Source organism: Heloderma suspectum, chromosome W (assembly GCF_057233095.1).
Source record: "Heloderma suspectum isolate Gila_16-S chromosome W, 16-S_ref, whole genome shotgun sequence".
Classification (NCBI taxonomy): Eukaryota; Metazoa; Chordata; class Lepidosauria; order Squamata; family Helodermatidae; genus Heloderma; species Heloderma suspectum.
In genome coordinates this window covers 59,964,104-59,989,056 of record NC_139475.1, presented here as the reverse complement: position 1 = coordinate 59,989,056, position 24,953 = coordinate 59,964,104, and the positions used below count along the sequence as shown (strand labels likewise).

The following is a 24,953-nucleotide window of genomic DNA, read 5'->3' as shown; positions in this document are numbered from 1 at the left end:
TGCTTACAGCCATTTCTATCCTTTCTCTATGCAAGAACAGGGTGCAAGGGGCACCATGTGGCAGCTGCTTAGGAAGCTTATGATTATACAAGAGACTGAGGAAGAGAAGGAAAAGGGTTACTACAGCATAACACTCAGAACTTGAAGACAAAAAATCCACTGCACTGTCAGCTCCTCTTCTAAAATCCCAACATTGACATTATAGAGTATACCAACACAGGAGACCATCTCAGTGATCTTAATAGGTGTCCATGATACAACACTGTGACTGAATACCAAAAGTCACTCCAGCACCAGGGGTGGTAGGTGCTTTTGCAAACTGTGAGAATGCACACTCACTGCACCTTCCTTTCCTTTAAGAACTGCACACGTATATTGCAACCAATTGTAAACTGCCTTGAGGATAATTCAGTCAAAAGGCAGGATACAGATCTATTTAAATAAACAAATTAACAGTCATATCTGGCTGCTAATCTCTTTTAAGAGTATTCTCCAATTCAGCCACAATAAAACATCCTGCGAAGAACCAACAGCTTCAAAACTGTCTCCATCGCACACAAACACGCTACAGAGTTGCACCTTTAAAGCCAAGCATGCACTGCTACCATTATTTGTTCTCTTTTCCAAATAGCTGAAGAGCTCAAAGTTCCTACTTGTTTATGAACAAAAACAATTGCAGATTCTCAGCCATTTTAATTGTAATAATTTTTGTAAGATTATGGATGTCTCTCTTAAAGGTTGCAGTTGCCCTTTCCAAAGCAACAATTATGGAAATATATTGCTGACCATCACCATGACCCAAGAATAGAAATATCAAGAACCCACACTGTTCTGAAACACCACAACAGTATGCCACAGACGCTTTCATCCAGTAAGTGCATAATTACAATAAGCTCTTCAAATTAGAAGTGGGAACACTGTCCCCCCCCCCCCCCCCGATGATTACTAATAGATTCAGGGCCACTGCAGGCAGCTTTATTTACAATTTTCCAAGCTGTCACACTATGGGTTGTGCATGTGGGAAGCAACATGCTTAGCAATAAGGGCCACATCAGAACTGTATTAGTAGCCAGGAGCACCACAGATAATCAATTGGATGCAACCAAATTCACAATCTGTGTGCACTTATTCCATACATTCTCTTACAGTGCAAATAGAAAAGCAGGAACACTTACGTGAAGCATCAGTTCTTGGGCTGCAGTTTCAGTTTGCAGGTTAGAGATTGAATGTATGAATGCTCCCCCAACACTGAAAAACCTAATTATACATGCAGACTCATATACCAGGGAATAAACTAGCTTACAACCTTCTCCCCAATATGCTACGGTTTCTGTATTTTTAAAAAATATAATGGGGGTATTTTATAATGGAACATCAAACCCTTCCATCCCCTGCAATCTGAAATGGTACAAACCAACAACAGATCCTTCAGGTGGGTCTTCCGTCCAACTGTTTCAGCGCTGAGTCTGAAATTGTTACCCTGAAATGTGAACAGCACACGTCTATCCTTGCAGGGGGAAGACAGACTTGCTTACATAATGTATATTTAGATTTCCAATCCTTTCCCCATGTTGTGCCCTCTGCAACTATGAAGTGAGATGCTTCATCAGTTCTGAAAACAAAAAAAGGCAGGCAGGTGGAATTCGATGGCTTCTATCAAGAACATCCTAGCTGCCATACAAAAGCAGGCTGTCTGCAGATCCCCATGGAAAACCTACTGCACTGTTCCTAATTCACATGGAAGGGCAGTTCAAGTGTAGCACAAGCAAGAAGAAAAATAGGCTTGGTTAGATTGGTTAAGAACGTAAGAGCCCTGTTGGACCAATCCAACAGTCCCCCTAGTCCAGCATCACATTTCCCACAGTGGCCAGCCAGATGCCTCTGGGAAGCTCACAAGCACACTACAGTCCTCTCATGTTGCTGCTTAATAGGAGCTGTTATTCAGTGGCTTACTGACTCTGAACCTGAAAGTGCATACAGCCATCATGACTAGTAGCCACTGACAGACTCCTCCTTTATGAATTTGTCTAATTCCCTTTATAAAGCCCTCTAACCTACTGGCCATCACCACACTGTGGCAGCTGTGTGAAATACAACACTCATGACAATCAGAAGGGGGACCTGGGGACAGCTGCTAATGGACAGTTATTTATGAAGACAATACACTCTACTCTTTCAAAACAGTTAACAGAGCAATTTATAGACCCTGAAATGGGATTTGTTGTTTATTCAGTCAGTCACTTCCGACTCTTTGTGACTTCATGGACCAGCCCACGCCAGAGCTTCCTGTCGGCCATCGCCACCCCCAGCTCCCCAAGGTCGAGTTCATCACCTCCAGAATATCATCCATCCACCTTGCCCTTGGTCGGCCCCTCTTCCTTTTGCCTTCCACTGTCCCTGGCACCAGCATCTTCTCCAGGGTGTCCTGTCTCCTGATTATGTGGCCAAAGTGCTTCAGTTTTGCCTTCAATATCCTTCCCTCAAGTGAGCAGTCTGGCTTTATTTCCTGGAGTATGGACTGGTTTGATCTTCTTGCAGTCCAAGGCACTCTCGGAATTTTCCTCCAGCACCACAGTTCAGAAGCATCTATCTTCCTTCGCTCAGCCTTCCTTATGGTCCAGCTCTCACAGCCATAGGTTACTACGGGGAATACCATTGCTTTCACTATGCGGACCTTTGTTGTCAGTGTGATGTCTCTGCTCTTCACTATTTTGTCAAGATTTGTCACTGCTGTCCTCCCAAGAAGTAAACGTCTTCTGATTTCCTGGCTGCAGTCAGCATCTGCAGTAATCCTTGCGCCTAGAAAGACAAAGTCTGTCACTGCCTCCACATTTTCTCTCTCTATTTGCCAGTTATCAATCAAGCTGGTTGCCATAATCTTGGTTTTTTGAGGTTTAACTGCAACCCAGCTTTTGCACTTTCTTCTTTCACCTTCGTCATGAGGTTCCTCAGCCCCTCCTTGCTTTCAGCCATCAAAGTGGTATCATCTGCATATCTGAGGTTGTTAATGTTTCTTCCAGCGATTTTAACTCCAGCCTTGGCTTCATCAAGCCCAGCACGTCGCATGATGTGTTCTGCGTACAGGTTGAATAGGTAGGGTGAAAGTATACAACCCTGCCGTACTCCTTTCCCAATCTTAAACCAGTCCGTTGTTCCGTGGTCTGTTCTTACCGTTGCTACTTGGTCGTTCTACAGATTCCTCAGGAGGCAGACAAGATGACTTGGTATTTCCATACCACCAAGCACTTGCCACAATTTGTGATGATCCACACAGTCAAAGGCTTTAGAATAGTCAATAAAACAGAAATAGATGTTTTTCTGAAACTCCTTGGCTTTCTCCATTATCCAGCGGATATTGGCAATTTGGTTTCTAGTTCCTCTGCCTTTTCTAAAGCCAGCTTGTACATCTGGCAATTCTCGTTCCATGAATTGCTGGAGTCTACCTTGCAAGATCTGGAGCATTACCTTACTGGCATGTGAAATAAGTGCCACTGTTCGATAGTTTGAACATTCTTTGGTGCTTCCCTTTTTTGGTATGGGGATACAGGTTGATTTTTTCCAATCTGTTGGCCATTCTTGTGTTTTCCAAATTTGCTGGCATATGGCATGCATCACCTTGACAGCATCATCTTGCAAGGATTTTAAACAGTTCAGCTGGGATACCGTTGTCTCCTGCTAGCTTGTTATTAGCAGTGCTTCTTAAGGCCCATTCAACCTCACTCTTCAGGATGTCTGGCTCTAGCTCACTGACCACACCGTCAAATCTATCCCCAGTATTATCCTTCCTATACAGATCTTCCGTATATTCTTGCCACCTTTTCTTGATCTCTTCTGCTTCTGTTAGGTCCTTGCCATCTTTGTTTTTGATCACACCCATTTTTGCCTGGAATTTACCTCCGATGTTTCTGATTTTCTGGAAGAGGTCTCTTGTCCTTCCTATTCTATTATCTTCTTCCGCTTCCGCGCATTCCTTGTTTAAAAATAATTCCTTATCTCTCCTGGCTAACCTCTGGAATTTTGCATTTAATTGGGCATATCTCCCCCTATCACTGTTGCCTTTTGCTTTCCTTCTTTCTTGGGCTGCTTCCAGTGTCTCAGCAGACAGCCATCTTGCCTTCTTGGTTTTCTTTTTCTTTGGGACGTTTTTTGTTGCCGCCTCCTGAACAACGTTGCGAACTTCTGTCCATAGTTCTTCCAGGACCCTATCTACTAAATCTAGTCCCTTAAATCTATTCTTCACCTCCACTGCATATTCACGAGGAATATTAGTGAGCTCATATCTCACTGATCTGTGGGTCTTCCCTATTCTCTTTAGTCTGATTCCAAATTGTGCAATAAGAAGTTTGTGATCTGAACTACAATCAGCGCCAGGTCTTGTTTTTACCGACTGCATAGATGTCCACCACCTTTGGCTACGAAGGATGTAGTCAATCTGATCTCGGTGTCGACCGTCTGGTGAAGTCCATGTATAAAGTCGTCTCTTAGGTTGTTGGAAGAGAGTGTTTGTTATGCACAGTGAGTTGTCTTGGCAAAATTCTATCAGCCTATGTCCTGCTTCATTTTGTTCTCCCAGACCATGCTTGCCTGTAATTCCAGGTGTCGTTTGACTACCCACCTTAGCATTCCAGTCTCCTGTAATGAAAATAACATATTTGTTTGGCGTACTATCCAGTAGGTGCTGCATGGGATAGCCTACAAATAATGGGATAATTAATTAAATGGGATAGCCTACAATAAAAACAGCATGTGGGCTGTGGAATGCATGCCCAGACTTAAGATTTTTAAATGTTCATTTAAAAGACAGAAAATTTTCATGGGAATTGCCACAGCTGATGCACATAAGCCATGACTAGCACATTATACTGCTTGCCTGATCATCACACACACAAATGTTATGTGGGCAAAAATGTATCCAACACAGCATAAAAATATATGTTTTGGAACAAGGGTCCCCCTAATTGACCACAGACTGCAATACTTTACAAAGGTGCAGAAGGATAGAAGCAGTCAACCATTTACTTTTATTACGAGCGATTACACAAACTTTAATTTGCAATTCACTTTGTGATCTTTTTTCCAATCAACCTCACTATGGATCATTCTTCTTATCTCTCATTTTTCACTGAGCAGAGTGGAGAAAGACACAGTCTTGTGTAAAGTCACAAGCAGAGTCTATGTCTGAAGGAGGATCTGAACCTAGGTCTACTGTACTGAACTCTCCACTGTACCACACTGGCTCCCAACCATTTCACAGAGAATGGCAAAACAAATATATGCATTATCTCAGCAGTTAGGCACATGCCAAGAGCTTAATAACATTTCCTTTCAGGCAAAGGACTTGGCAGTCCAGCTACTCAAGTATTCTTCTGAGCCACAGGTGCTTTGTCATGCCCCACTGGAGGCATCCTCCTCCTCAGAGGAGGAGCTAGAGGCCCCAGAAGCCCAGGATACCCCAGACCAGAAGCTGCCACCAGACCCACAGAAGCCTGAACCCTCAGGGCAAGTGGCTGCAGGGCCATCCTTGTCAGGAGAGAGGGGGCCGATCTACATTGCACCTGCCATCACAATGAATTCGGTGTCCCGTCAGGTTAAACGCTCTCGCATTAAAACGTGATTATTTACACTCACCCATTTTCCCCGTTGCAGTGCTTCATCTAATGCGCAAGCTCGGTTCACACTCGAGCGCTGTGCTGTTTTCTTGCTGTTTTCCTGCGCGCGCTTGTCTGATCTTGGATGCTAAGCGGGGTCGGCCCCGGTCAGTAGTGGGATGGGCGACCGCCTGGGAATCAGGCTTCCTGCACTGAGCAGGGGGTTGTTCTATCCCTTCAAAGGAGACTACGTTTTACCCCCTCCTATCCCCCACTTTGGATGTTTTTTTAAATTAAGGCGTTATCCTTGCAGAATCGGGGCTTCTCCGTGATGTTTTTTTTTTCTAATTCAGGCATGATCTTTGAAGATCCAAAGTTGTGAAGCTTCACAACCTTAAATTCTGCTAGGATAATGCCTGTCCCCAATTCTGCGAGGATAACGCCTTAATGTTAAAAAAAAACATCCGGAGCGGGGGATAGGAGGGGGTAAGACTTAGTCTCAATTGAAGGGATAGAACAACCCCCTGCTCAGTGCAGGAAGCCTGATTCCCAGGCGGTCGCCCATCCCACTACTGACCGGGGCCGACCCCGCTTAGCATCCGAGATCAGACAGGCGCGCGCGCATCCAGGCCTTTGCTTGTTGCTGAGGAAACAGGGGCTGCTGAGGAAGCTGTGTGATCAGTAGCCGGAAGAAGACATGGGGCCGTCGAGAGCTGTGATTGGACAGGAGGGAAATGCAAACACCGCCGCATATGGACAGGCAGGGGAGGGGGCTACGACCAGATACGGTAGCGAAGGCGGGAAATCAGAGCACATTAAGGGGAAATACCGGGATATTAGGGTAATGAAAGCGGGAGCGCGGAAGTGGGAAATTCCGGTTCCAATTCGAGGCGGGTACTGCGTAGTGTGAAAGGCGGGCGGTGAAACCTCATTGGAAGCGGAAAAGGCGGTAAGTGTAGATCCAGCCAGGGACTCTGCCTCTGAGGCAGAGGCTGAGACGCATACGCACACCCTGATCCCTGGGAGCATTGTCACCTCAAGCAGCAGGCTAACAAGGCTCCTGTGTGAAGGACTGCTCACCTCCAGAAAAGGTATCCTCAGGAGAAAGTAACTCCTCAGGAGTAGGTTCTGGAAAGGGAGCTCTGATTGCTGCAGCTGAGCTCTGGGTGGGGTCTGGCTGGCTTTGGGCCTTCACTGGAAACCCAGCCAGTATTGGAACAACTCGCTCCATCCAGCCTCTGTTGTGTACCTTGCCTCCTGAATTGCGCCCTGTGTCTGATGCTGTTTCCTGACCTTTTAGACTGCTCAACGACCTTGCTTCTGGACTGTATAAGGTACCTGACTGTTTTACTGTGTTTGATCTCTTGCTTGTGATCTTGACTACTCCTGCTGCTGCCTGATCCTTGTTGCCTGACTGACTGTGTTCTGACCTCTGCCTGGATTTTGACCACTCCTGCCTTAGCTTCCTTGGACTGAAGCCTGTGTACTTGACCATTTGCTTGCCAACTTGACTACTCTATTGCCTTGCTCCCTGAACGTGCTTGCAAACAGCAATAACTTGATCTAGAGAAGGACATTTATTGGCAAGCAAAAATTTTTTTGCGCTAATAAATGTTGCACTTTTATAAACCAGGCATTAAATATAAATGAACAGTGGGAGACCATTCATTCTTAGGTTCCTTGGAGAATAGGTTTTATCTAAAGGAAGATCCACACTGTAGCTTTAAGAATTGCACAGCACCTCGTCTAAAAGTGTTAATAGATATATGCCCTTCCCAACATCAAAAGCTGGGCTGAAATAACAGCATTCTATGTGAGCTTCACAGTCTTAATGAAGTGTAAACTTTTAACCTAATTATGACCAATGAAATGCCATCACCCAGTTCACTGTATCACAGCTGAGCATCCTTCCAGAAAAATATTGTTAACTACACAGCTACTACACACTTCTGCTAAACAATTAAAGACATTAAGCATACCCAGGCTAGTCATAGCAAGTCTTCCTTGCTTACTATCACACAAGTAAACAGAGTTGAGTTGCTCAAGTATTGAGCAACTCAGGGGTCGGGGAGGTGCCACCATAACTGTGGTCACGGGCAGGGGGAGGTATGGCGTTGGGGGATTAACAGGCCAGCTGAGGAGAAGAGGGGCTAGACACCTTACAGCTGTCCCCTCTTCTGGTTCTTCCCCCAACCCGATGGTTCCTGGCAGCCGTACCAGCTTGCCCACGGGTCTGGTGGTGCTGCTGCTGCATGCCAGGTCGGCCCAAAATAAAATCTCCCTCATCCATGATTTGATTGTGGATGAGGGGGCTGACCGGGTATGTATTACTGAGACCTGGGCGGGGGAACTGGGAGGGGTCACGCTCTCCCAGCTGTACCCTCCTGGGCACTCGGTGCAGCACCAGCACCGACTTAAGGATTTGGGGGGGGGGGGTTGCCGTAGTCTATAGGAATTCAACCGACCCAGGCGGCGCACCCGCCCGCACTCTAGCTCGTCTAGCTACAGCTCCTTGGATGACGAGCACAGCAGGTCACACTCAAAACGGGTGCACTTGTGCGCGCGTGCACACACCCCCCCCCCACTCCAGGAGAAGCAGACAGAGCGGGAGGAGGAGAGATGCCTTGGGAAGATCCCAATCCATCTCAAGCGGGCACTTCTGGGAGGAAGCACACCCAATCCTCGTTGTCCTCTAACCAGAAAAAGAAGGCACGGAGACATGGAGAGGGGAGGCAGAGGGACAGATCACCTTCCTCAACCCCTGCCTACCGCTCTGACTCCCAAAGCTCCAGATCCCCTTCCCTAGAGCAAGCTCATGAGAATCTGAGGAGGGAGACCCCTCAGAAGGGGACAAGCACAAGGAAAAGCCCCCCCCCCCGGGCTTTTTCCCCCCTTTGGAGGCCTTTACCAAACTAATCTCCAAATGCCTCAACACCCTGGAGCTTACAGACCAAGAAGAAACTGTGACACCCCCAGGGCCAAGCAGAGGGGGCAGGCGCGGTGGCGGCCTTCCCATCGGCCCCCTCTCACCCAAATGTGCCACTCCCACTAAGCCTGGAAGAGATACTGTGCAAGGAGTGGTCTAACCCAACTAGCCATGGCAGCATCGTTCCTGGCTGACACCTTGCTAGACTCCTTCCAGCTGGGAGCAAAAACAACAGCAGCTAATGTCATAGCAAGACGGAACATCTGGCTAAGCAATTGGGGAGTGGAAGCCAGAACACGCGCTTGATCTGGTTTTCTCGACTGGGCAGGAGGATGGTGATCTGAAAGTGGAGGAGTTAACATCTGTCCCTTTGTCATGGTCAGATCACTTCCTGCTGAGGTTTAGACTCCTGGCAGCCTTCCCCCTCTGCAAGGGTGGGGGACCTATTAAAATGGTCCGCCCCCGGAGGCCAATGGATTCTGATGGACTCCAGAGGGCTCTGGGGGATTTTCCTGCTGGTATGGCTGGTGCTCCTGTCGAAGCCCAGGTCGCTCAGTGGAATGCAGAGATGACTCGGGCGGTTGACACGCTTGTGCCCAAGCGCCCTCTCCTTCTGCGCAGAGCCCGGCCAGCTCCTTGGTATACACCTGAGCTGAGGGCAATGAAGCAAGAGGGGAGACGGCGGGAACGCAGGTGGAGGAAAACTCGTGCTGAGTCTGACCGAGCACAGGTAAGAGCCCACTATCGAGCCTACTCCGTGGCGGTGAGGGTGGCAAAGAGGCAGTTCTTTTCCACCAGCATTGCATCTTCTCCGTGTCGTCCAGCGGAGATTTTCCGAGTGGTTCGCAGCCTGTTACATTCTGGGCTGGGGAGAGAGACGGTGAAACCCTCGCTGGCACGCTGTGACAAGTTTGCATGGCACTTTGAGGATAAAGTCGCTCAGATTCGTCATGAATTGGACACCACCATTAATGCAGTTCCATTGGTAGAGGCGTTCAGAGCACCGTCTGGTCCAGTTTTATTGGATGAGTTTCAGTTACTGAGGCCTGAGGATGCGGACAAGGTGCTTGGCCAAGTCCGATCGACCACTTGTGTGCTTGACCCTTGCCCTTCATGGCTTATTAAATCAAACAAGGAGGGGTTGTCCGGCTGGGTCCAGGAGGTTGTAAATTCCTCCTTGAGAGATGGAGTGGTGCCTGCCGCTTTAAAAGAGGCGGTAATTAGACCACTCCTGAAAAAGCCTAACCTGGACCCAGAGGATGTTAACAATTATAGGCCAGTGGCCAACATCCCCTTCCTGGGCAAGGTGCTTGAGCGGGTGGTTGTAGGACAGCTCCAGGCACTGTCGAATGAAACGGATTATCTAGATCCATTTCAATCGGGCTTCAGGCCTGGTTTTGGAACGGAAACTGACTTGGTCACCCTGTGGGATGACCTCTGCCAGGAGAGGGACAGGGGGAGTGCGACCCTGTTGATTCTCCTGGACCTCTCAGCAGCCTTCGATGCCATCGACCATGATATCCTTCTGGATAGGTTGTCTGGGTTGGGAGCTGGAGGCACTGCACTGCAGTGGTTCCGCTCCTACTTGGATGGCCGATTCCAGAAGGTGGTGCTGGGGGATTATTGCTCTGTGCCATGGCAATTGTGCCATGGGGTTCCACAGGGCTCTACTTTATCCCCCATGCTGTTTAACATCTACATGAAACCGCTGGGGGAGGTTATCCGGAGGTGTGGGCTGAGGTGCCATCAATATGCGGACGACACCCAGCTCTGCCTCTCTTTCTCATCAAACCCAGGTGAGGCAGTGACTGTTCTGAATCAGTGCCTGGGCACGGTAATGGACTGGATGAGGGCCAATAAACCGAAGCTCAATCCAGACAAGACGGAGGTACTGTTAGTGGGTGGTTCGTCTGCCCGGCTAGGCGATGTTCAACCTGTTCTGGAGGGGGTTGTACTCCCCCCTAAAGGATCAGGTTCGTAGTTTGTGGGTGCTCTTGGATCCAGAACTGTCACTTGAGGCACAGGTGAACTCAGTGGCACGGAGCACTTTTTATCAGCTTAGGCTGGTATACCAACTACGCCCTACTCTGGACAGAGATAGCCTAGCTACAGTTATCCATGCTCTGATAACTTCTCGTCTGGATTACTGCAATGCGTTATACGTGGGGCTGCCTTTGAAAACGGTCCGGAAACTTCAGCTGGTCCAGCATAGGGAAGCAAGATTGTTAACAGGGACTGGCCTGTGAGCTCATATTATGCCAGTATTTTTCCAGCTGCACTGGCTGCCAGTCCATTTCTGGGCCCGATTCAAAGTTCTGGTGTTAACATTCAAAGCCCTTAATGGCTTGGGGCCAGGTTACCCGAAGGATCGCCTCCTCCCGTATGTGCCTGCCTGGACCTTAAGATCATCGTCAGCGGCCCTTCTCCGTGAGCCCCTGCCAAAGGAAGTGAGGCGGGTGGCTACTAGGAGGAGGGCTTTTTCTGCTGTGGCACCCCGGCTCTGGAATGAGCTCCCTGGTAAGGTTCGCCTGGCACCTACATTGTATTCCTTTCGGCGCCAGGTGAAGACCTTTTTATTTTCCCAGGCATTTTAGCATTTTAGCTTTCTAAACTTTTAGCTTTGCTGTTTTAAAAATCTGTATTTTAAACTCCTGCACTGCTGCTAGGTTTTATTGTGGCTGTATTGCTATATTGTGGTTTTAATGTTCTATATATTTTAAATTGTTTTATTGTGTGTTGTTTGGTTTTAATTTTTGTGAACTGCCCAGAGAGTTTCGGCTATTGGGTGGTATAGAAATGGAATGGAAAGAATGAATGAATGAATGAATGAATCCAGTCTGGTTAGCTTTCTTTTCTCAGGTAAGCTCCTGTTCGGGGAGGCCTTGAACAAGCTCCTGGTAGAGACAAAGAATAAAGAGAAAGCCTTGTCGAACCCAGCAAGGAAAGAAACAAAGCACTTCCAGGCAAAGCTCAAGCCCTTTTGTCCCTTCAGGCCATCCTCCTCCTTCACCTACATACCCAGAGAGGGCAAACCGAAGCAGCAACATTACACCAAGGCCAAGCCGGGCACCCACAGAGGACACCCTGTCCCCCCAGCAAGGCAAGAATCCTGATACAGCATGACTCGCCGTTCCCCCCCCAGTGGGAGGGCAACTGCAGGACTTCTAAAATGCCTGGAGGCGGCTCTGCTCGGACAGCTGGGTTCTGGAAACAGTAGAAAAAGGCTACTCCATAGAGCTCCAGGAGCCTTCCAGGGAACGACTCTCGCAGTGATACAACACCTACATCAGATCTGAGCCATTGAGAAGGTACCACGGAGAGAGGCGGGATAGGGCATCTTCTCCTTCTTCACAGTCCCAAAGAAGAACTGGGGGACTAGACCCATTCTGGACTTGAAGAGGCTCAACTGCTCCCTGAGGAAGGAGAAGTTCTGAATGAAGACGCTCAAGTCCACAAAGGAGAGCCTCGAAGAGGGGACTTAACATCGGTGGACTTGTCAGAGGCCTACCTGCACATCCCTATTTGGCCGTCTCACCGCAAGTTCCTGTGCTTCCTGTCCCTTCGGCCTAGCCACGGCTCCGAGAGTGTTCACAAAGGTCTTCCTGGCCCCAGTGGCGCACCTCAGGTCAAAGGGAATCCATCGACACCCCTATTTGAACGATATCCTAATCCATTCCCCATCATGGGAATGGTGCATGCAGGACACCAGTGACATTCTTTCAACCCCATGGTTCCTGGGGTTCGTCATCAATGAGAAGAAAAGCTCTCTGTCACCCTCACAGTCCCTGCTTCACCTGGGGGTGACTTTGGACACACCCAAGGGCACCATGACCCTGTCACCAGACACGCAAACCGCAATAAGCAGGCTGGCAGCCCGGATCCAGACCAAGAAGAAGTTCTGCCTCAGAGAACTGGCAAAGCTGCTGGGCATGATGGTTTCAAGCCAGGAGACCATCCAGTAGGCAAGATTCCATGCAAGACCCCTACGGTCATTCCTCCTGGCCTTCCAGACAGGAATAGCTTCCAACCACAACCCAGCAGTGACAATCCCAGCGGAAGTCTCTCACTCCGGCCTGATGGTCACACCCACCCAGTGTGTCCCCATCCAGACCCCGACGTTTACCACTCTAACCACAGATGCTTGCCTCACAGGATGGGGTGCTGTCTGCAGGGACCATCACGCCCAGGGCCTATAGCCAAGAAAGAATCTCACTCAGCATCAATGTACTGGAACTGAGGGTCATATGCGTGGCACTGAGACACTTAGCCCTGCAGCTAGAGTCACAAGACGTTCTAATCAGAACAGACAGTGTGGTAGCGAAGGCATACGTGAACAAACAAGGAGGGACTCGGTCCAAATACCTTCAGAAGGAGGCCCCGATGCTATTCAGGTGGGCTCAAAAGCACCTCTGCTTCATCAGGGCAAAGCACCTAAAAGGCGTGTTGAATATCCAGGCCGACTGGCTCAGCAGGACATCCCTAGACCCGGGGGAATGGTCCCTCCACCTGGACTCATTGTCAGGGGTGTTTCTGAGCGCAGGGAGTGGGATAGCAGTTCAGATTCTGAAGGAGAACTGCCAGACACAGGGGAGGTTTTTTTCCCAGGCGAGTCCAGACATGACTGGGCTGGCTTCCCAGGTTACAAACATCCAGCTGGCTGAGGATGAGGGTCCCTTTTCACACACACCCTGTGAGAGGCAGCAAACAGGAGGCGGCGGGGTTTGGAGAGTCTGATTTAATAGATGCCAGGCGCAGGCGCAGAGCAAAGAGAGAGAAGGCAGGGGTGGAACTTAGACGGTCTACCCGATTGGCCTTGCGTGAGAAGCTGCGCTTAGAGGCCTCATGAGAAGAGAGGGACCTCCCTCCCTTAAGTTAGGCTAGTCAGACCGCCTCCATCTTCAAATGGCGGGCAACTCTGGTAACCTCCTTTTGAATCCCCTGAAGGCATTCCTTTGTAGACTGAGAGTCACTGAGAATTTGCATCTGTATGACCCTGTTGAAGTACTGGATTAAATGCTGTAGACTGAAGCCTCTCATCTGTGTATGTTTGGGCTTAGAAGTAAAGTGGGAGCTAAAGGCCTGCCCTGTGTCGACTGCTTTGCCTCCCAGCAGGAGGCCAAGCTCCCCAGGTTCGCCACCTGCTACCTCACAAGAGGCGCCAAATTCAGGTGCCCTGACCAGCAGATGGCCCAGGAATCTTCTTTACACCTTCCCTCCCTTGCCCCTCATCCTGAAGGTGATCTGGAAGTTGAGGGACCAGCAGGAGGATCTAATCCTGTTAGCGCCCAATTGGCCAAGGAGACCGTGGTATGTTGACCTTATAAACCTATCCATGGTCAAACCACTGACCCTGCCGCCCCGGCACAACCTGCTGACTCAAGGGCTGATCATACACCAATACCCATGTTTCCTGAAACTTAACTGCCTGGAGGTTGAGTGGAAACTGCTAGGGGCCCAGGGCTACTCATCAGAGGTGGCTTTCATCCTCCTGGCCTCCAGGAGGTCCTCCACTAACAGATTGTATGAATGCACCTGGAGGGCCTTCTTCAAATGGGCCCAGGCAACAGGGAGGGACCCCTTAGCCACTAACATAGGTGATATTCTGGAGTTCCTTCAGGAGGGCCTGTCAGCAGGTCTTAAAACAAACACCCTAAAAAGGTTCTGCCTTGGGGTCCATACTAGGGGAGTTAAATGGGGGGGCCCTAGGGACTCACCCCTACATTAAGAGATTCCTCAGGGCAGCCTCACTGATCACTCCTCCCCAGTGAGAAGGTTCCCCATGTGGAGCCTCAACTCTGTCCTCAAAGCGCTGTCCTCAAAGTGCTGTCCAAAGCTCCATTTGATCCCCTAGGGGCTTCCACCCTTAAGGTGTTGACCCTCAAAATGATTTTCCTTTTAGCTATCATGTCTGCCAAAACGGCCTCCGAGCTGGGGCCTCTTTTGGCAGAAAAGGAGCTTTGCATTTTTCACAGGGACAAAGTGGTCCTCTGCCCGGACCCAACTTTCATCCCCAAGATCAACTCTGACTTCTACAGAGCCCAGGAGCTGGTCATCCCATCCTTCTGCCCTCACCCTTCCAACCCCCAGGACAGGGAGTGGCACACTCTGGATGCCAGACAGGCCCCTAAGTTCTACCTTGATAGGACCAGGCCGCACAGACAACATAGCACCCTATTTGTGTCCTTCAGACCATCCTCCATGGGCAACAAGGTGTCGGTAGCCTCTCTGGCATGTTGGCTATGCGAGTGCATCGTGCTAGCTTACACCTCCAGCTCAGTGAGAGGGTTGACCGCATCAGCAGCCTTCTGGGGGAGAGCTATGCTAGAGGAGATCTGCAAGGCGGCCACGTGGTCGTCTGTGTATACATTCACACGCCACTACAAGATCAACCTCTTTGCCTCTGCAGAGGGTGCCTTCGGCAGATGGGTCCTCCAGAGGATCCTACAATCCTAGCAGGGGGCCTGCCTAAGGGTTTGTTGGCCCACCCAGGGGTGAACTGCTTTTTCACATCCCCGTACTGGCTGGCCTCCTGCGCTTGGTGGGAGAAACGGAAATTCTTTACTCACCGGTGAATTTCTGTTCTCATCGAGTGAAGGAGGCCAGCCAGGCCTGCCCGGGCCAGCTATCTTCTAGGCGACTCTTAGGCTAGGCAGGCTTCACCACTGTTGCTTCCTCAGCCTGATTGTCAGTCAAGGTACGCAATCGAAGACTGTCAGGATGGAGGGCTTCCGAGGAGTTTCAATGACTTGGAAGACTCAACTGGTGAGCGTGGGGGAGGTCCCGCCTCCTCTGGAAGTTCAAGTTGGAGACTGCCTTCTTGGCCTCAGAGGCGGGGCCTTCCCTGTCCATTTACTTCAGATGCACACCTGAAAAAAGGAGGCCTATGTTGTTGAGGATGACACTTCTGGTCCTGTGATGTTGTGTGAGAAATCAATCTGTGTGTTAATTCAAACTGTTTATGTGTATGTATTAGCCAGCATCTCTAACTAGCTCACTACAACTTCCGTCAGCCACAGTCAGCATGGCCAGTGGTGAGGGATTATAGGAGAGGTAGTCCAAAACATCTGGAGGCACCAGGTTGCCTACCCCTGAGCTAGATGTTTACAGAATTTCAACTGTATTTTGTGGATTTTCTGCTTCCTTTTTGAATTATAGAGCATATAAATGTTTCTCAGACTTGCTGTGCTCAACCCGCCACCCCCAAACCCGTGCACCTCATCAGATATGCCTGCTTGGTTTCTCCTTCCCTATGACTTTCTTGCCCACCATGGTTTCTATATATTTGCTAGCATACCTGCCTAGTTCCTACACCTATCCCCCTAGCTTCTACACTAGCTTTCTGTTTTGCTGTTCTATTTCTGGTTTCTTTGAGGATAGCAGACTGTCAACTAGGGATGTATGTAGTATGGAACTGTGCTTTGATTTGAGTGGGGCTTGCTGAGATTATTTTTTTAAGGTGTCTTCTTTACCATGTTCTATTCCTGTAAAATTCTTGTAAAAAACATTGAGAATATTCTTCTCTCTATTGGACTAGCTTTTGTTGGTGTATTGGCAATGAAACAGTGAAATGGGCTTGAGCAGGTTGTTGGTCTTCCAGGAAAGGCCTCTTACATTTCCTTTCATTTGTACTGTGTAAGAAAAGTGGGGACATCTGATTAGGTCATGTCCCAGAAAGTAGCATGCTGCCACTTTAACTGAGTTAAGCAGATGGTAGTTTTTAAGAGTTTGTTTGACAATACTTGTGAGGCTTAGATGAAAACGGGGGGGGGGGAATAGTTGTTTGCTGAGACAGCAGTGATGGAGTTGGTTCTTTAGATTGAATTGGCACCATTGCCCTTCATATTTTATTGAACACATCTGGACCTCACTGTGACTTCATGACAAGATACATTGTGGGTTGATTTGGCTGATGGAAACATTCAGAGAGCTGTGGCAAATGTAACCCTGACTGCATTCATTGGCAAGACTTGGCCCGGGGGTTAGCAGTTTAAACTTCTAAAGCAGGATATCCAAGTTTAGTAAACTTGTGTTATGATTTCTGTCTTCTGTTGCAGAAGCACTTCTACACAGCATGTCCTGATCCTTTGTGGAATGGGTACATTTGATGCTGCAGAACAGATGCTGAGTTTAAGTGGCAATTAGAAGTACTACTGACCCTATCTAATTTGGCACCTTATATCAATGGAACGGTCTTTGCAGGTTTCATTTCTTGGCAAATTGATTTTGACTTTTTTGTTCCTGGATTACAAGGTGATCTGCAGGAGCATCAAGTCAATACTGACCAGGCTGGAAAAAGCTCAGGTGCATTATATGTTGTTTGGGGCCTTTAGAAATTTGGAATTTGTGCATACTTCAGCTATTAGGTGCAGGATCTTTGAGTGTTGATGAATGAAACTGTATGGTTTATTTATGGAATTAGAAATCATGTGTCAACATGTTGTTGTAACCAGGCTAGCAGAATTCAGGGTTTGTTCCAGCCACCTAGTTTCAAGGCGGAGCTTGAGCTCTGAAAATGAGTTTGTTCTTGATTTTTGTGGAATTCCATGATGTGCAAATATTTTGCATATTAATTTCTGTTTTACTTTAAACTGTTTTGGCTGCATACAGGGAAACCCCTTGTATGGTCTAACGTTGCCTTAGCTATTTTTTAGCCTGTGAGATGCTGAAGTGGATTTCACTTCAGTTATTTTTCATTGGCTGACAGCTTTTCCTCCATTCTGACAGTTGGCAATACGTTGATCGTTTTAAAATATTTAGGGCCTGTAAAGTTAACTCTCTCCTCAGCTGTTCAAAAATAATTATTTTCTGAGAACTCCCCCCCTCCCCAATTTTCCAAAGGGAAAATTGGAAATTTTGAGGAACTGTTATCTGCTTTGTAATGAGTGAAATCCATTTTAAGACAAGGAATTCCATAAAAATCTTCATACTAGGACACAATCCCCAGCGAAGATCTACAGCTCCAAGAAGCCTGCCTTTATGCAGCTGAGGGTGATCGCTGCACACATTTTGAGGGAATAAGAAAATCTGCAGCATTAGGGAATAATTCCTGTGTAGACATATTCAACTGTCAAATCCAAGATGCATTTCTGGACCTAGACTCTAGAGCAGAAGTGGGGAACCTGTGGCTGTCCAGCACTACATCTCTCATCATCCGTGGCATTACTCATGCTGGATGGGGCTGATGGGAATTTTGAGTCCAACAACTTCTGGAGGACTACAGGTTCTTCAGCTATGCTCTGGAGGGTGCTGCCTTCTTCATGAGAAAGGCATACTGAGCCTTCATGGCTAGTGAATTGCTGCTTGCTTTTCTTATGGCGACCTTCAGTCTAGTTTGGAGTTACTAGAAGCAAGGTAGCAGGAGGGGCTGTAGCTCCATGGTAGAGCACACGCTTTGTGTGCGGAAGGTCCCAGGTTAATCCCAGGTGTATTCAGGAAGAGCTGGGAAAACTCCTGCCTGAAATCCTAGGGAGCCGCTGCCTGCCGGTGTTGACAATACTGGGCTAATTGGACTAAATGTTTGACTTGGTATAAGGCAGCCTCCTGTCCTTTTGACAGCCTCTTCTTTGTGCTTACAACCTTTTCACCTCAAAAGGCCTGTGACAGACAACCTTGGTAAGCATAGGTTGCAGTAGCTGGTCTCTCTCTCCCCCTCTTGTATTGAGTGTATTTTCAATTTTGTTTGTACAAAACAAAGGCATTTCTATGTTTGAAGCTGCAATCCTATGCACACTTACCTGGGATTAAGCTCCACAAAACAGACTAGGTCTTTTGAGTAAAACTTTTTGATTAAAAAAAAAAAAAAGAGTTCTTTTTCTTTCTCCTCTTTTTTTAATGTTATATTGTAATGAAGTGCATATTTGTGTGTGTATGTGTGCGTACACATATAAATATATTTTTAGATATATTACTTAAAATATACAAATGATTTGTTCCTGTTTTTATCCTTTTCTTAAACTTCTCTTTTCCCCCCTTTTTATTAGTAGTAGTATTATTAATATTGTTATGGGATTATTATTACTATTCCATGTTGGCTAAACCTTTAATGTTTATTAATATGTGTTAACTGAATGGTAATGTATGGCCAGTGGAAATGGAGTGTTTGCTTCCATTTCTGTGCTATAAGAGTGTTTGGATATTTGGTATGTTCTTATTGAAGTTTAATATAATTCTGTGTTTTCTTTTTTTTTCCTCTTCCTTTTGCTATCCTCCCTTTTTTCTTTTTCTTGGTTGTTGTTCAGTCGTTCAGTCGTGTCCGACTCTTCGTGACCCCCTGGACCATAGCACGCCAGGCCTTCCTGTCCTGCGCTCTCTCCCGGAGCGTGCTCAAGTTCATATTCATTGCATCCGTGATGCTATCTAGCCATCTCATCCTCTGCCGTCCCCTTCTCCTTTTGCCTTCAGTCTTTCCCAGCATCAGGGTCTTTTCCAGAGAGTTTTCTCTTCGCATTAGGTGGCCAAAATATTTGAGCTTCAGCTTCAGTATCTGTCCTTCCAATGAGCACTCAGGGTTGATTTCCTTTAGGATGGACTGATTTGACCTCCTTGCAGTCCAGGGGACTCGTAAGAGTCTTCTCCAGCACCACAGTTCGAACATCAATTCTTCGGTGCTCAGCCTTCCTTATAGTCCAGCTCTCACAGACATAAATTACTACTGGGAAAACCATAGCTTTGATTAGACGGACCTTTGTCGGCAAGGTGATGTCTCTGCTTCTTACTATGCTGTCTAGGTGTGCCATAGCTTTCCTCCCAAGGAGCAAGCGTCTTTTAATTTCATGGCTACAGTCACCATCTGCTGTGATCTTGGAGCCCAAGAAAGTAAAATCTGTCACTGCTTCCATTTCTTCCCCTTCTATATGCCAGGAAGTGATGGGGCCAGATGCCATGATCTTAGTTTTTTTAATGTTGAGTTTCAAACGAGCTTTTGCACTCTCCTCTTTCACCCTCCACAAGAGGCTCTTTAGATCCTCTTCACTTTCTGCCATTAAGGTGGTATCGTCTGCGTATCTGAGGTTGTTGATAAATTCTCCCAGCAATCTTAATTCCGACCTCTGATTCATCCAACCCAGCATTTCTCATGATGTACTCTGCATATAAGTTAAATAAGCAGGGTGACAATATGCAGCCTTGTCGTACTCCTTTCCCAATTTTGAACCACTCGGTTGTTCCATGTCTGGTTCTTACTGTTGCTTCTTGACCCTCGTACAGGTTTCTCAGGAGACAGGTAAGGTGGTCTGGTACTCCCATCACTTAAGAATTTGCCACAGTTTGTTGTGATTCACACAATCAAAGGCTTTAGCGTAGTCAATGTAGCAGAAATAGACGTTTTTCTGGAATTCTCTTGCTTTCTCCATGATGCAGCGAATGTTGACGATTTGATCTCTAGTTCCTCTGCCTCTTCAAAACCCAGCTTGTACTTCCGGTAGTTCTCGGTTCGCATACTGCTGAAGCCTAGCTTGTAGGATTTGGAGCATCACCTTGCTGGCATGTGAAATGAGCGCAATTGTGTGGTAGTTTGAACACTCTTTGGCATTGCCCTTCTTTGGAACTGGAATGTAAACGGACCTTTTCCAGTCTTGTGGCCATTGTTGAGTGTTCCAAATTTGTTGGCATATTGAGTGCAGCACTTCAACAGCATCATCTTTTAGGATTTTAAATAGCTCAGCTGGAATACTGTCATCTCCACTCGCTTTGTTGTTAGTAATGCTTCCTAAGGCCCACTTGACTTCACTCCCGAGGATGTCCGGCTCAAGTTCAGTGACCGCACTATCATGGCTATGAAGGACATTAAGATCTTTCCTGTATAGTTCTTCTGTGTATTCTTTCCACCTCTTCTTAATCTCATCTGCTTCTGTTAGGTCCCTGCCTTCTTTGTCCTTTATCATGCCTGTCTTTGCACAAAACGTTCCCTTGAGATCTCCAATTTTCTTGAAGAGATCTCTAGTCTTTCCCATTCTATTGTTTTCCTCGATTTCTTTGCATTGTTCATTTAAGAAGGCCTTCTTGTCTCTCCTTGCTATTCTCTGGAACTCTGCATTCAGTTGGGTATATCTTCCCCTTTCTCCCTTGCTTTTCGCTTCCCTTCTTTCGTGAGCTACTTGTAAAGCCTCATCAGACAGCCACTTTGCTTTCTTGCATTTCTTTTTCTTTGGGATGGATTGAGTTGCTGCCTCCTGAACAATGTTACGGACCTCCGTCCATAGTTCCTCAGGCACTCTGTCTATCAGGTCTAATCCGTGAAATCTATTCCTCACCTCCACTGTATATTCATAAGGGATATGATTGAGGTCATACCTGAATGGTTTAGTGGTTTTCCCTACGTTCTTCAATTTCAGCCGAAATTTTGCAAGAAGCAGCTCATGATCTGAGCCACAGTCAGCTCCAGGTCTTGTTTTGACTGTCTGTGTAGAGCTTCTCCATCTTTGGCTGCAAAGGACATAATCAATCTGATTTCGATATTGACCATCTGGTGATGTCCATGTGTAGAGTACTGTTCTTGTGCTGTTGGAAAAGAGTGTTTGCTATGATCAGCGTGTTCTCTTGGCAAAACTCTATTAGCTTTTGTCCTGCTTCATTTTGTACACCAAGGCCATGCTTGCCTGTGATCCCGGTGATTCCTTGACTTCCTACTTTAGCATTCCAATCCCCTATGATGAAGAGGACATCTTTTTTTGGTGTTAGTTTTAAAAGGTGTTGTTGATCGGTTCTATGAAGACCTACCTCAGCTTCTTCGGCATCAGTGGTTGGGGCACAGACTTGAATTACTGTGATGTTGAATGGTTTGCCTTGGATTCGTACTGATATCATTCTATCATTTTTAAGATTGTACCCCAGTACTGCTTTTCCCACTCTTTTGTTGACTATGAGCGCTACTCCATTTCTTCTAAAGGATTCTTGCCCACAATAGTAGATATGATGGTCACCTGAATTGAATTCGCCCATGCCTGTCCATTTGAGTTTGCTGATTCCCAAGATGTCGATGTTCAATCTTGCCATCTCATGTTTGACCACCTCCAGCTTACCTTGATTCATTGATCTTACATTCCAGGTTCCTAAAGAATATTGTTCTTTACAGCATCGGATTTTCTTTTCACCACCAGACACATCCATAGCTGAGTGTTCTTTTGGCTTTGGCCCAGCCGCTTCACTCTTTCTGGCGCTACTTGGAAATTCCCTCTGCTCTTCCCCAGTAGTATATTGGACACCTTCCGACCTGAGGGGTTCATCTTCCGGCGTCATCTCTTTTAGCCTTGTGATACGTTCCATGGGGTTTTCTTGGCAAGAATACTGGAGTGGGTTGCCATTTCCTTCTCCAGCGGACCACATTTTGTCAGAACTCTCCGCCATGACCTGTCCGTCTTGGGTGGCCCTTCACGGCATAGCTTATGGCTTCACTGAGTTACGCAAGCCCCTTCGCCACAACAAGGCAGTGATCCATGAAGGGGTTCTTTTTCTTAGAATACTGTAATGTTGGAAACTGAAGATTCTGATTATATTGTTGGTTGTGTTTATTTCATTTATAAAAATAAAATAAAAATAGAAGTAAAAAAAAAGAGTTCTAGGTTGCCTTTCATGTCATTTTAAATAACTGAGAAGAGAAATGTAACTATGGAAGTACCTTTCTAATACAGGGTTTTTTTGGCCTTCCATTAAACTGTATCTGATCTTGTCAACTTGATTAAGAATAGGTGGCGGTTAAAAAAAACAAAAGCTTCTAATCCCTTAGAAGAAGGGAAGATGTGAGAGGGACAAAGTCAGAGCTTGTTAACCTTGTATTAAATAATATTTAGAATGGAAATGAGGGTGACAAGTGAAAGGTGTGACCTGTACAAAGTGGAGTATTGGTTGATGTTTTGTTTGTTTAGACACACAAACCAGCTGCCCCACCAGACACTGGGTTCACGGATAGACCTCAGGCTTAAATGTGCCATGCATACTTGCTGCTACATCTCCTTACATTGTAGGCTTATAATATGTAAAGTCCAGACTTGGAGATTTTCATATTTTTTGAACATTGGCGCTATCATATCCTGGATATTGCACCTGGGACAAGATCCAGGGTAAGAGAGACCTCACGGATGTAATGTCCAAAGTTAAAGTGATATTTTCAGGTTAAATTGGGGAGAGGGTGTTTGATTTTGTGCTTCTTAGGATTCTCTTATAGGCAAAAAACGTTCTGAATCCTCTAAAGTAGGGGTGGGCAACTTGTGTCCCTCCAGATGTTTTGGCCTACAACTCCCATCATCCCTCACTATTGGCTGTGCTGGCTAGGGCTGATGGGAATTGTAGCCCCAGACATCTGGAGGGCTGCACCTTTGCTCCAAAGAGAGGTTTCTATACATTCTCCATTATAGTTTGGTCTAACTTATTGACTGTTTGGTTTTGTTTAATGCCAGAAAGTATGAGCGATAGAAGGCCATCAGTGTTTGGGGAAGGTTTTACTTACATGTAAAATACTTGTATGCCAGGTTTGCTTGTGCATTCTTTAGCAAATTGTCTTCTTACTTTCCATGCGATTGCTTGCGCTGATAGTTCTTTAGAGCAGTTACTTAATTCTCTTTTTCTTTAACAAGGTAAAATTACCTCTGTTTGATGGTGTCTGTGCTAAGTGGCTTTTTTGCTTAGTCATCTCAGTCTACAGATACTTTTCGCCTAGCCTGAATGCTGTACAAGATGGAAGGATGAAATTGCCAAGATATGCTGCGAGTGTTGTTGCTTGTCAGTGCTCCATGGCGCTGCCCTACTGCTTAACCTTTCTACTTCCTCTTTCAGTCTGAAGCTGCCTGTGAAAATGTTAAAAGCTGTGCTTATTTGGTTACAGTTGTAAAATTTCGTCTTTCCACGTTAAGGTGGAAATTGCTGACTTATTTCAAAGTGTAGCTAAAGCAAAACAAAATGAGAGTAGTCCCTGTTGTCTGTGGTTCGTGTGCATAAAACCCAGAAGGGCACATGTTATGCTTTAAGGCTGGGGTCCCTAGTGTGATCCCCATGACACCACAGTGCCCACCAGGCTCCCTGCCCCTCCTGACTTAAAAAAATAATAATAAATTTAAAAACTATTTTAAAAAAATACTGGGAACTGGCATGATGCAAAGTGACACACTAGCCTCCAGCACCATCTTTATTTCCCAGAATATCTCTGAACCCCACACAGCCCCAGATGCATTCTTAGAAAATAAAGTTGGTGACTGGCTGCAGCCCACTGCTTGATTTTGGAACCTACCCAGCTGACCAGAAAAAAGAAAAAGTTAAACTTGTTGTGGTGAGGAGTATCCCAGAGGTCTAGGGCATGTGTGCAGTATACCTAGGGGTGGGGGGAGGTCTGTGTCTTGCCTGTGCCAGTGTCCCCAGTGCAGCACCCGCAGGCACCTCCAGTAGTGCCTGTGGAGGGTTCTCCAATGTGGTGCCTGTGGGCACCCCCAAAAACATTTTTATTTCTTTCCCCCCGTTTTTGAATATATTACATGGAATTGTATGAACTGTGTACAGCTTCCTAGCAATTATACATATGGTTCAACAAAAGCGGACCAAATATCCAAATAAGTATGCATTTGAAGATGGTGTCTATTTGCCACCTATTCAATATTGAAAGCATTGTAAGGTCTTCAATCCATTGCATTATAGGAGGTGAATGTTTATCCTTCCGGTGTTGCAATATCAGTCTTTTAGCTGTCAAAGGGGCACAGAGAATCCATTTATACTCAGCATTTGTTAATTTCCATGAAGCAAGTGTTGCTGTGCTTTTTATAATTAGAGAAGTGTGAGTGCTGATGTTCTCCCTGCCCTTCCCCACTCTGGGTTCTATAGTTAGCAGTTGTAATGAGCTTAATCAAGTTAATTAGCTGGATGTACCTCACAGCTATTAGGGCCGCGGTAGCTTAGCGGTTAAGACGCTGAACTGCAGACTGGAAGGTCGGCAGGTCAGCAGTTCGAGACCCGAGTGCTGCGTGACGGAGTGAGCTCCTGTCTTCAGTCCCAGCTCCTGCCAACCTAGCAGTTCGAAAGCAAGAAATTGCAAGTAGATAAATAGGCACCGCCTCGGCGGGAAAGGTAACAGCGTTCCGTGCACCTCGGTGTTCAGTCATGCCGGCCACATGACCACGGAAGCGTCTTCGGACAGCACTGGCTCTTCGGCTTAGAAACGGGGATGAGCACCACACCCTAGAGTCGGACACGACTGGTTGGGGACACCTTTACCTTTACCCTTTTACCTCACAGCTAACATTGTCTAGGGAGCCTTTCAAGAGGTTCTCCTTCAGTGTGAGGCAGGTCCTCTCCGAGAGGTATACATCCTTCCTTGTTCGATTTTTGTGGATCTTGATTGGTGGAGGACCCATGCAGCCTTGTCTAATATGTGCAGGCAACACTGGAAAGTGAGACTGCTTCCAACATATTAAGCTAACTTGGTCTCTGCTTTTTCCTTGTTTCATAGAATAGTCATA

General features: G+C 46.8%; 1 protein-coding gene across 3 annotated transcripts in view; it reads left to right on the top strand.

The window, feature by feature from the left end:
• LOC146334066 (lysine-specific demethylase 4B-like) overlaps positions 1-24,953 on the top strand; it is a 365,953-nt gene that overhangs the window by 27,575 nt on the left and 313,425 nt on the right. Inside the window, exons 2-3 of one of the 3 annotated variants that reach the window (XM_084824983.1) lie at positions 6,889-6,922; positions 11,374-12,905. The exons of 1 other annotated variant lie outside the window; for it this stretch is intronic. The gene's annotated coding sequence lies outside the window, so the exon portion shown is untranslated. The remainder of the gene's footprint in view (positions 1-6,888; positions 6,923-11,373; positions 12,906-24,953) is intronic. One more of the 3 variants, XM_084824984.1, reaches the window with a different exon arrangement.